General features: G+C 35.1%; 1 long non-coding RNA gene and 1 pseudogene across 1 annotated transcript in view; one reads left to right on the top strand and one right to left on the bottom strand.

Annotated features, from left to right (window-relative positions):
* LOC107738917 (neuronal acetylcholine receptor subunit alpha-7-like) overlaps positions 1-7,878 on the top strand; it is a 14,307-nt pseudogene extending 6,429 nt beyond the window's left edge.
* The window catches only part of LOC107738918 (uncharacterized), a 20,686-nt gene that overhangs the window by 9,247 nt on the left and 1,087 nt on the right, over positions 1-10,352 (bottom strand). The gene's annotated exons all lie outside the window — the stretch shown is intronic.

Here is a 10,352-nt window from a genome sequence, read left to right as displayed (position 1 = left end):
AAATATAAAAAATGCAAAACACACCTGATGCGAATTCTTTGCTCTTCATTTTCTATAAGCAGAGTTAACAGACCCTGTTGTATTTTCTTGTAATTTATTAAAATTAGGTACACCGCCATCTTGTGCCGACTAAACTGACTTGAACGCAGCTGACGTCGTAATTACGACTTGTCAACTCGTAAGTACGAACGTCCCAGGAGGACTTGAACACAGCATAAGTCACGGTTGGGAGATAAAATATAAACTTTATAAATTCACAATTACAAAAAAGAAAGTCAGAATTACCTAAAAGCAGCCAAGTTGAGATGTACTTCACTGCTCACTTTATCTCGATAAAGGCCTAATTATAAGACACTATTGGTTGTGGAAGTAAAATTTATATTGCTGACAAATAAGATATTTATGCAATGGTGTGACAAACTAAAAAGCTTTCCTTTGGCAAGATGTTGCATCAGTGTCAATAAGTATCAGTACAATCCAAACCACTTTTGTATGGGCCTGCAACATTAAAACAAATTTGCATACTGCACCTTCAAATTAATTTCTATTATGCAAAATCAACAAATATGATTTTATGCTAATATGGAAAGCTAAATATACCTATTACTTATAGGTCTAAAGAGTTGCCTTATTGACAAACTATTTGATGTGAATGGAGATTTCCCTGTGCAGCATTCACTACTACATCATTTACTTTTCACCTCTTGTTTCTTGCTGTGAAAGCTGAAGCAGGCTCTATCCTGAGATAAACATCTGATTCATGAGTGGATGTAGTCCTGGCAGAGAGTTTGCACTAAATTCTTTTTGTAGTGACATTGAAGAGATTGCCTTCTCTTGAACCTCCATAAAGCTTTGTCAGAAGCCTAGTTATGCTTTATGGCAAAAGATAGCAATGAAACATAGAGGGAAGATGATGTATTAAACAATCAACAGTCCGAGCTAAATTACATGCGTATGTCTTTACTGGCACCTTCAATTTATGATCGTCTCATTGAATGGTTCCCCAGATGTTCATTTTCATCACCATGGTTTATAGAAATTGAATTTTTTAAAATTCTCTTATATGATGAAGTAATAGTACTGATAATTATGATGATTAATGTTAAAGGGGTCATATGATGCTATTTTAAAGATCATTATTTTGTGTATTTGGTGTAACAGAATATGTTGACATGCTTTAATGTTCAAAAAACACATTCTTTTTCAAATACTGTACATTATTGTAGGTCCTCTATGCCCCGCCTCTCTCAAACGCTTCGTTTTCTACAAAGTCCCTCCTTCCGACAAGCGCAGTCTGCTCTGATTGGCCAGCTGACCCAGTGCATTGTGATTGGCCGAACACCGCAAGCACTCGTCGGAAATGTAATGCCCCTTACCATAATCGCGAGCTTCATCTTTCAAAAAAAAAAGAAAAAACAGAGCCCGAAAGGGGAACAGAGTCGCGTGACAGACACAGTAATGATGCAGTACACAAGCCGCAGTTAAGACAGCTGACTCTACTGTGATGTGACCCTGTCTCTCCCTCTCTCTCTCTCACACACACACACACACACACACACACACACACAACGCGATACTCTACACTGCGCAAAACTCCGCATTTGAACAGTCAATAGCAAATACTTAAACTAATAACAAAACAGTAGCTGATTCAGAAGCGCCAGATTGTCATAGCAAAGTCAGAATTACCCCATCTCCTAGGTTCACGAAACGGTCGTCCATAAAATGCATTGCTGTTCTGTTGTAAGTAATCTTAAAGATTCCTAAATGCATCTACTTTCGGAAGGCCAAATAAAGTGCTTTTGCTTTCGCCTAGAAACACACAGCGTCTCCCTGACATAGCTGCTTCAACACTAACTGCGTTACTGAAACCACGCCTTCTTTCTTTGCGTGCACATTTGGGCGCATTATGCAAATATTCCCACATAGTGACCTAGATATGTGGGGGCGTGTTAGAACGAGCCGTTTTAGGGGGGCGTGGCAGAGTCTTAACTTTGATAAAGAATATCTCTTTGGTTTTGAGACTTTAGTCTTTGCAACTTCAGGGATCCTATCTATGCACAATCAGCTTGTAACACTCCAAAGAGAAAGGAAAACTTGAAATCGCATCATATGACCCCTTTAAGTATTTATATAGTTATTGTTATGACTTTAAGGGCTCTCAGATGTGGTGCTGAAAAAACTGTTTTATTACCCTCCTGTGAAAATGTTCCATATCAGTCAGTTCATTTCTGTTCACAGGGATATTCAAAAGCACCTGCTACATCGATGTTCGCTGGTTCCCCTTTGATCTTCAGAGGTGTGATTTGAAGTTTGGCTCCTGGGGGATGGTCTCTGGATCTGCAGATGATTGATGCTGACATCACAGGATATATTGCAAATGGAGAGTGGGACCTTGTGGGTAGGGTTAATTTAATGTGCATTGTGAAGCCTTATGCTGTGCTGAAAATTCTTTACCTAATTTGGTGTTCCTGGTCAAAAGTAACCAGCCTTTTGAAAATTGCTTGTAAATCACTCATAATGCTATATTATAACAAAATCTTTTATTCAATCTTTTTGTCAACTTGTTTCTTTCAATTCTTTCAAAAAGCTTATGCACCTTGGTTTTTGAGTGGGAAAAAAAAAAGCATTATTTCTGGATAATTTTAATAAATTAATTTAATTTTAATTAATGTCAAATTGTTAGTTTTACTTTAAAATACATTAATTTGATGTGACTAACATATAAAGTGTGGTTAACTGTAGTGCGGTATTCAATATTATGTTTAATATATTTAAATCCACTAATGAATACATGTAGAAATTACATTAATATATTTTTGTTTACCATAAATGCTTGTCATTCAGCAGTATTCTATAACCATTCTTCAAAGACAATATAAGTAATTATGAAATTACATATAAAGATGTAGTTAAGTCCTTCTTAAGTGGGTTAAGAAATAAATCAAGAAAGTTCAGCTGCATTTAATTGAAATAAACCATATTTAATTTTAATTTAATTTACATTAACATCCAACTATGTGCCAGAAAACATTATGTACAACTTGCACTTAAGTATAGCCCTATCATTTCAATAAGTTATTTAGCATAAAGTATGTTTACATTGATTTAAGCAACCCTTTTTCACAAGGGTTATCAGGCTCAATATTTCAACTTTTATGATTAAAAAAAATCAAAGTGATCTGTTTTTTAAGATTTTTATTTTACAAAAGGTATGATAAATATGACAATATTGCATTTGCTAGTTATTATGCATAATATATCATTTTTGTACTCACCTTCAACAATGTGAATGTACAGTAACAGCGTTCAGTGGTCATTGCACAAAACATTAATTTTCTAACGTTGCTAGTTATATGTTACTCAGAGGTTCCAGGTCGAAGGAATGAGAGATTCTATGACTGCTGCAAGGAGCCGTACCCAGATGTGACTTTCACGGTGGTGATGCGGAGACGGACGCTATACTACGGTCTAAATCTGCTTATTCCCTGTGTGCTCATCTCTACTCTGGCCCTGCTGGTCTTCCTCTTGCCTGCTGACTCAGGCGAGAAGATCTCTCTTGGTGAGCTAGACACTCAATGCCTTTGTCATCATTTTAAAATTTTAATGTTGGATGTGACTTTAAAGTGATGTCATTGTTTCGATGTAATTTTTGTGTTAATAGTGAATTGTACTCACTCAAGTGTGCATTTACATATCTGCATTTAGTTTTAAATGTCATGTTTTCTTCAACTTCCTTGCCTAGAATTGTCTCCGTCAGGGAAACAGACAAGACATTGAAAGAAATGATACACTACACCTTTAAAAGGGTTTATTATGGGAGCTAAGCATAACCCGGCCTCTGTCATAACCAGAAGTGCATAAATGTCACTTTTGCCATTTTAAAAATCATTAATTTTATTTCTCACATTGGCAAACCTCTCTATCCTTTCTTTCTTTTTGCTGACTTAGTGAAATATCCACATTTAAACGGACATCATATAAAACTCACTTTGGCACAGGCACACAATTTATGCCGACATCCCTGTAAGCTACTGTAAGTGGCGTGTGGTGAGATTGATGGCTTGCCAAAGATCGCTTCATTCATTAATGCAGTTGGAGAGCTCTGAAGGCCAAATGCCTCTATTTATCTGGCCTGCTGGATTTAGAGGATGCCGTCACAGTGAATGAGGGAATGCTCTGGAAGAGACTGAACCTGAAATCACAGCAGAACACAATTTATTCTATTTTTTCATTTTGTCATTCCTAAATGGTATTAGTGGGATGAGGCTGCCAACATTACTTTCCACAGAGTGAGTCATTGGCTGTTGCTCTGTGAGTTACTCAAGATCAATACTCTAAATACCAGCAATTAGCCAACTGTATATGATACAGTACATTTAAGTTCCATTTTATATAGCTCTGCTTAATTTCTTATCTAAGTAGGGCACTAAATGAAGCTATTTTATAGTTACCAAGTAAAGATTTAAGCCTGATTACTTTTTTGCATTCCCTTGTATCATCTTGACAGAAGCCACTTATGTAGGGGAGACTGGGGCTAGTTGTCACACTTTTTACTCCAAGTGAATATTTCTCATAGTGGGTCTATTTTTGGACAGTGACCACATATTAGATGGATAGATTTCATAGAAATGTACTGATTTAGTTTGCACTGGTTGTTTGAAACTGACATACTATATTTACTTCAGTCATGAAACTCTAGATGGCTCGGGCTGATACTGTAGGTCCTTTACATGCAATCTGCTAGCAATCACATAATTTACTGTGGTGGTGCACAAGCAGATTGGCCTCTGCTGATTCAATAGCCAATAAGCTTGCTTGCTCACCATTTAAATGGTTCAGTGTTCGCTGTGAGCTGGTCTTTCAGAGTTCCTCTGAATCCCTCCACCTCCTCCAGCTCCACCTGTCTTGATCTGCTACGTGATTTATGTGTGCCTTTATTCATGCAGCAGCAGCAGCATATCTTACATGCTCACAGCAGTGTATCTGTGTATCTATTGGCAGAAGCAAGTCCATGCTAAAACTATTAAGAGTTGTCATGATTGAAATAGCTCTTGCAACAACAAGCCTCGGTTTCCTCTTTATCTGTTTACAGTTTTATGGTTTCATATGAAAATGTGTTTGTAATATATATGTTTTGATTATCAGGGATCACAGTCCTGCTCTCACTGACCGTTTTCATGCTTCTGGTAGCAGAGATAATGCCGGCAACATCAGACTCTGTGCCTTTAATAGGTAAGTCCAACTTAAGATGTACATAATGATGTCAGATGTGTGATCGGCTGTATTGAATAAACTGATATGTTCTAATAATTTGGTCAAACCACTTGCATAGCCTTATAAATCACTGTAAAGGAGAACTTTTATAGTAAAACTTCAAAGACAATTGGGAACACATGACAGCTGATTCTAATAACTTATCTGAATTAGTAATTGACACAATCCATCTGAATAAAGTCAGTAAAATGAACTTTGCAACATTACTGACCTGCCCTATACAGTTGCAATACTTTAAACCCTTGTTAAACAGAAGTTCACTTAATTGTATTAAATGTGTACTTGTACTTAAAATCTTAAAAGTATATTTTCTAAAAACTGTACTTGCAGATAATATAATATTAATAAAATAAAAGGCCACTTAAGTGTACTTTTCATGAATGTTTCTTAACACACTTTAAAAAATGCACTTTGTATTTATGTCAAATTAAAAGTTTTAAAGTAAATTTTAAATTGTTTTAATAATCGTTTGTTGTGCTTTAAAGTACACTTTTTTTATGTTGACTAACATACTAAGCACATGTAAAGTACTTGATTATCATTTCAACTGTAGCACGTTATTCAACATTAAGTCCTACTTAAGTGGGTTCGAGTTTAGCTAACTGCATTTAATATAAATCATAGCTATAATATATTTTTATTTAATTGCAATTAACATGCAGTTAGTAATATGTAAATATTGTATTCAGCTCACACTTTATAAAGTATATTCTTTTTAAATATTATTTCAGTATTTTCTTTCTTTCTTTATTTTTTTTTTTTATATGCTAAAGTGTGTATCAATTGGTGAAAACATTAATGTGTCCATTACAAAAAATACTGTGGGGGGAACATAGTACAGAAATGGTGTCAGATGGCAATCAGGTAGTACTTTGAGTTATATACCACAGTATTGAAATTCATGTATCATGCTATTAATATGGTACTCCAAAGAACTTTCAAGATTTTAAAGGAAATACAGTACCATGGTTAATTTCTGAAATATCATAATAGTACCTGTCTGCATTCACAAGGGAAATGTCCAACACAACTGTTGCCCCATTGTAAGTGCATTTCTGTCAACATATTTTTTTTGTTTGTTTTACAAACTGTGGTATTTAAAATACATTTGTGGTAATCGACAGATATTGTCAACAGATTTGAGCTTTTATTTAATCTGTGTCTGAAACAAGTTTTAGTTATTTGTTTTTAGTAGGATTTTCTCTAGGTTGTTAAATGTAATTCTCTCTATCCTTTGATTAGCTCAGTATTTTGCCACCACCATGGTTATTGTTGGCCTGTCTGTGATAGCCACAGTCTGGGTATTACAATACCACTACCATGATCCGGATGGAGGAAAAATGCCAAAATGGGTGAGGCTCTCATGGCTGCTTTTATTTCTGCTTACCATATAAACCCACCTGGCTTAATTTAGATGTATTATGGTTAATTCCATGTTTGTGTTTGGACAACAGTGGTATTTAATAGCTAATTTTTCTGTCAGACCCGTGTTGTGCTGTTGAACTGGTGTGCATGGTTCCTGAGGATGAAGAGGCCTGGCGAGGACAGAGTTCGCTCGGCGTGTCACAATAAGCAGCCGCGCAGCAGCCTCTCCAGTGTGGATCTGAACATCAGCACCGGAGCCGCGCAGTCCACCAATGGAAACCTGCTGTACATCGGCTTCCGTGGAATGGACGCTATTCACTATGCCACTTCACCCGATTCGGGGGTGATCTGCAGCCGGCTCGTCGCCACAGGTGAGGAGGATGTGCTGCTCCCTGGGGTTCAGGCGTCTTCCGTTAGTAGCGGCCCTCGAGAAAGTGAATTGTCCAAAATCTTGGATGAAGTTCGGTACATTGCCAAACGCTTCCGGGACCAAGACGAGGAGGAGACTATGTGTAATGAGTGGAAGTTTGCAGCATCTGTCATTGACCGTCTTTGTCTCATGGCCTTTTCTTTGTTCACCATACTCTGCACCATTGGTATCTTAATGTCTGCCCCCAATTTTGTAGAGGCCATATCCAAAGATTTCTTTACCTGAAGCCTTCGCATACCCGCTATTGTAGTTATTCTCAGAGCCTCTTAATTGTAGCAATATATTTATTTGATAGATTAACTCAAATTTGACTTGAAGGAATAGTTCATCCAAAAAGGAAAATTCACTTTTATTGTATGGAAAAGAGCAACATGAACATTCTGCTGAGGCTCTTCTTTAGTATTTCACACAAGAAATGAATTATACAGACATGAGGGGAAGTAAATGATTCATGAAATTATGAGCTATTCCTTAACGACTGGTCTCAACATATCTGTTTTTGATTGTTTGTGTATTAGTGTCTGTATAAAATGATGTATCAATTGAAGTGTGCACCAGAGACAGGACTGTAGCCTCATGTGCACTTTATAAAAGCTTATAATTTATTGTTTGTTCTCGTAAATTTAACCATTTGCTTCACACAAGCAACATGCATCTATGAATTTCTGTATTGTTATATCTGCCATTATGCTTCGTCTATACTTATCAATGCTGTTGTACGTCTTTCGTTGTACGTATTGTAACCGCTGGAGAACCAGTCGGTGTATGTGACGATATGAAGGTGGAGATTTCTAACCATTTTTTTCCAAAATATTGTACAGTATAATGACAAATAAATGTATTTTTGTAGGTTGATTATGATTTGTCAAACTTATTAAATATGTTAAAACCAGCAAAAGATTGTGACTGAAAATCACTACATCAACCACTCAGTGTAACTGGTAATAAAATTGTGTAATATGAGACAGTGCAAAAGCAGCACATGTTTGGGTCACAAATGTAGAGCTATATACTATACTATATTACCATATGCCTTTATTAATTTTTAGATGTTATTTTTGTGGCATTTCTCTCTCTTTTTTTCTGGTTCCCTCAATTATAATCTGGAAAAACGGTTCCCTTTTTAGGTCTCATTTAAATATTTACGCAGTATAAATGGGTTCTTTCACTCTAAAAAATGATTCAGCAGCATATTTGACATAAACTGGTGAATTCAGTAAAAAAAAAAAAAAACATGTTAGATATATATTCACATTTATTAATTTGGCAGACACTTCTACCCAAATCAACTTGCAAATTTACATCAGCAATTTGTCATAAGTTTAAAGTTAAAGTTAGATTAATACACAAGATAGAGATGACGGGAAATATATATATATATATATATATATATATATATATATTAAATTATTTAATTTAATATTTTTATAATATTAAATTTTGGCTGTATTTTCCAAAGGAATTGTTAACCAATGGTTTTTATGATCTACGACTTATGATGGTTTTGGCAAATGAAACCCTGATTTGTACATTAAACACATTGTGTGAGAAGCAAGCAAATGTCTTGTTAAATAAACTTTGAAATTTCAGCTTTGTACTTGCATATTGACCTATTTCTGAGAGTGACTATATCATCCAGTACTTTACCTCTACTTTACCTCACCTATTGGTCAAAAGTGATAAATCATTAAATAATATTACTAGTGATTTTATGATTTTTCAGTAATTTGAGTAAAATCATCTTAAAATGTCTATAATTATTAAAAGGTCTTAAAGTGCTTTAACTAATTGCTGCTTGCAGCTATATTATATAAATTAAATTTATAAAAACTTTAAACGCCTGATACCTGATGCCCTGTGCTTACTTTGCCACAGTTGACAATCAGTGATATGATAACAGAACAACATCATGTGGCATCACTTGACAGAATTCCTGACATTACAATTTTAATATTAACAAAAGCTTCAGTAAATACAAGATATTATTAAAGACTACTTGTTACCTGTAGGAAGCAGAAGTCCTCAGCATGTGAAAGCTGCTCTAGCTCAGTTTCTTTCATTCTCAGATCAGCAATCTTCTGCTCTAAATGCTTTAAGAATTCTTCAGCTCGACTCACTGCACCCTTTTCTTGATCTCTTATTAATTGTGTCATCTCAGAGCGACAGATCATCTCTGTAAAAATCCTCTCACTGTCTTTCACTGCTGCCTGTGCAGAGCACTATTAGGAGACACATTACCATTAGTCCATTTAGTAAGCTATTGCTGGGTTAAAGGGATACTTCAACCAAAAACGAAAAAATTAATCTCATCATTTACTCACCCTGTTGCTGTCCCAGATTACTTTCTTTCTTGGTTTCCTTTCTTTATGGTTTTTAAAACGTCAAATTTAAGAGACCCATCCACTGGCATTATATGAATACACAGAGATTAAAGGGGTCATATGATGCGATTTCAAGTTTTCCTTTCTCTTCGGAGTGTTGTTCGTGAATAGATAAGATCCCTAAAGTTGCAAAGACTAAAGTCTCAAACCCAAAGTATCTGCCATTATGCTTCGTCTATACTTATCAATGCTGTTGTACGTCTTTCGTTGTACGTATTGTAACCGCTGGAGAACCAGTCGGTGTATGTGACGATATGAAGGTGGAGATTTCTAACCATTTTTTTCCAAAATATTGTACAGTATAATGACAAATAAATGTATTTTTGTAGGTTGATTATGATTTGTCAAACTTATTAAATATGTTAAAACCAGCAAAAGATTGTGACTGAAAATCACTACATCAACCACTCAGTGTAACTGGTAATAAAATTGTGTAATATGAGACAGTGCAAAAGCAGCACATGTTTGGGTCACAAATGTAGAGCTATATACTATACTATATTACCATATGCCTTTATTAATTTTTAGATGTTATTTTTGTGGCATTTCTCTCTCTTTTTTTCTGGTTCCCTCAATTATAATCTGGAAAAACGGTTCCCTTTTTAGGTCTCATTTAAATATTTACGCAGTATAAATGGGTTCTTTCACTCTAAAAAATGATTCAGCAGCATATTTGACATAAACTGGTGAATTCAGTAAAAAAAAAAAAAAACATGTTAGATATATATTCACATTTATTAATTTGGCAGACACTTCTACCCAAATCAACTTGCAAATTTACATCAGCAATTTGTCATAAGTTTAAAGTTAAAGTTAGATTAATACACAAGATAGAGATGACGGGAAATATATATATATATATATATATATATATATATATATTAAATTATTTAATTTAA

The sequence above is a fragment of the Sinocyclocheilus rhinocerous genome, unplaced genomic scaffold (assembly GCF_001515625.1).
Source record: "Sinocyclocheilus rhinocerous isolate Xijiao unplaced genomic scaffold, SAMN03320098_v1.1 scaffold1396, whole genome shotgun sequence".
In the NCBI taxonomy this organism is placed as follows: Eukaryota; Metazoa; Chordata; class Actinopteri; order Cypriniformes; family Cyprinidae; genus Sinocyclocheilus; species Sinocyclocheilus rhinocerous.
Note: the sequence above shows the minus strand (reverse complement) of the source record. Positions and strands in the feature narration are given on the sequence as shown.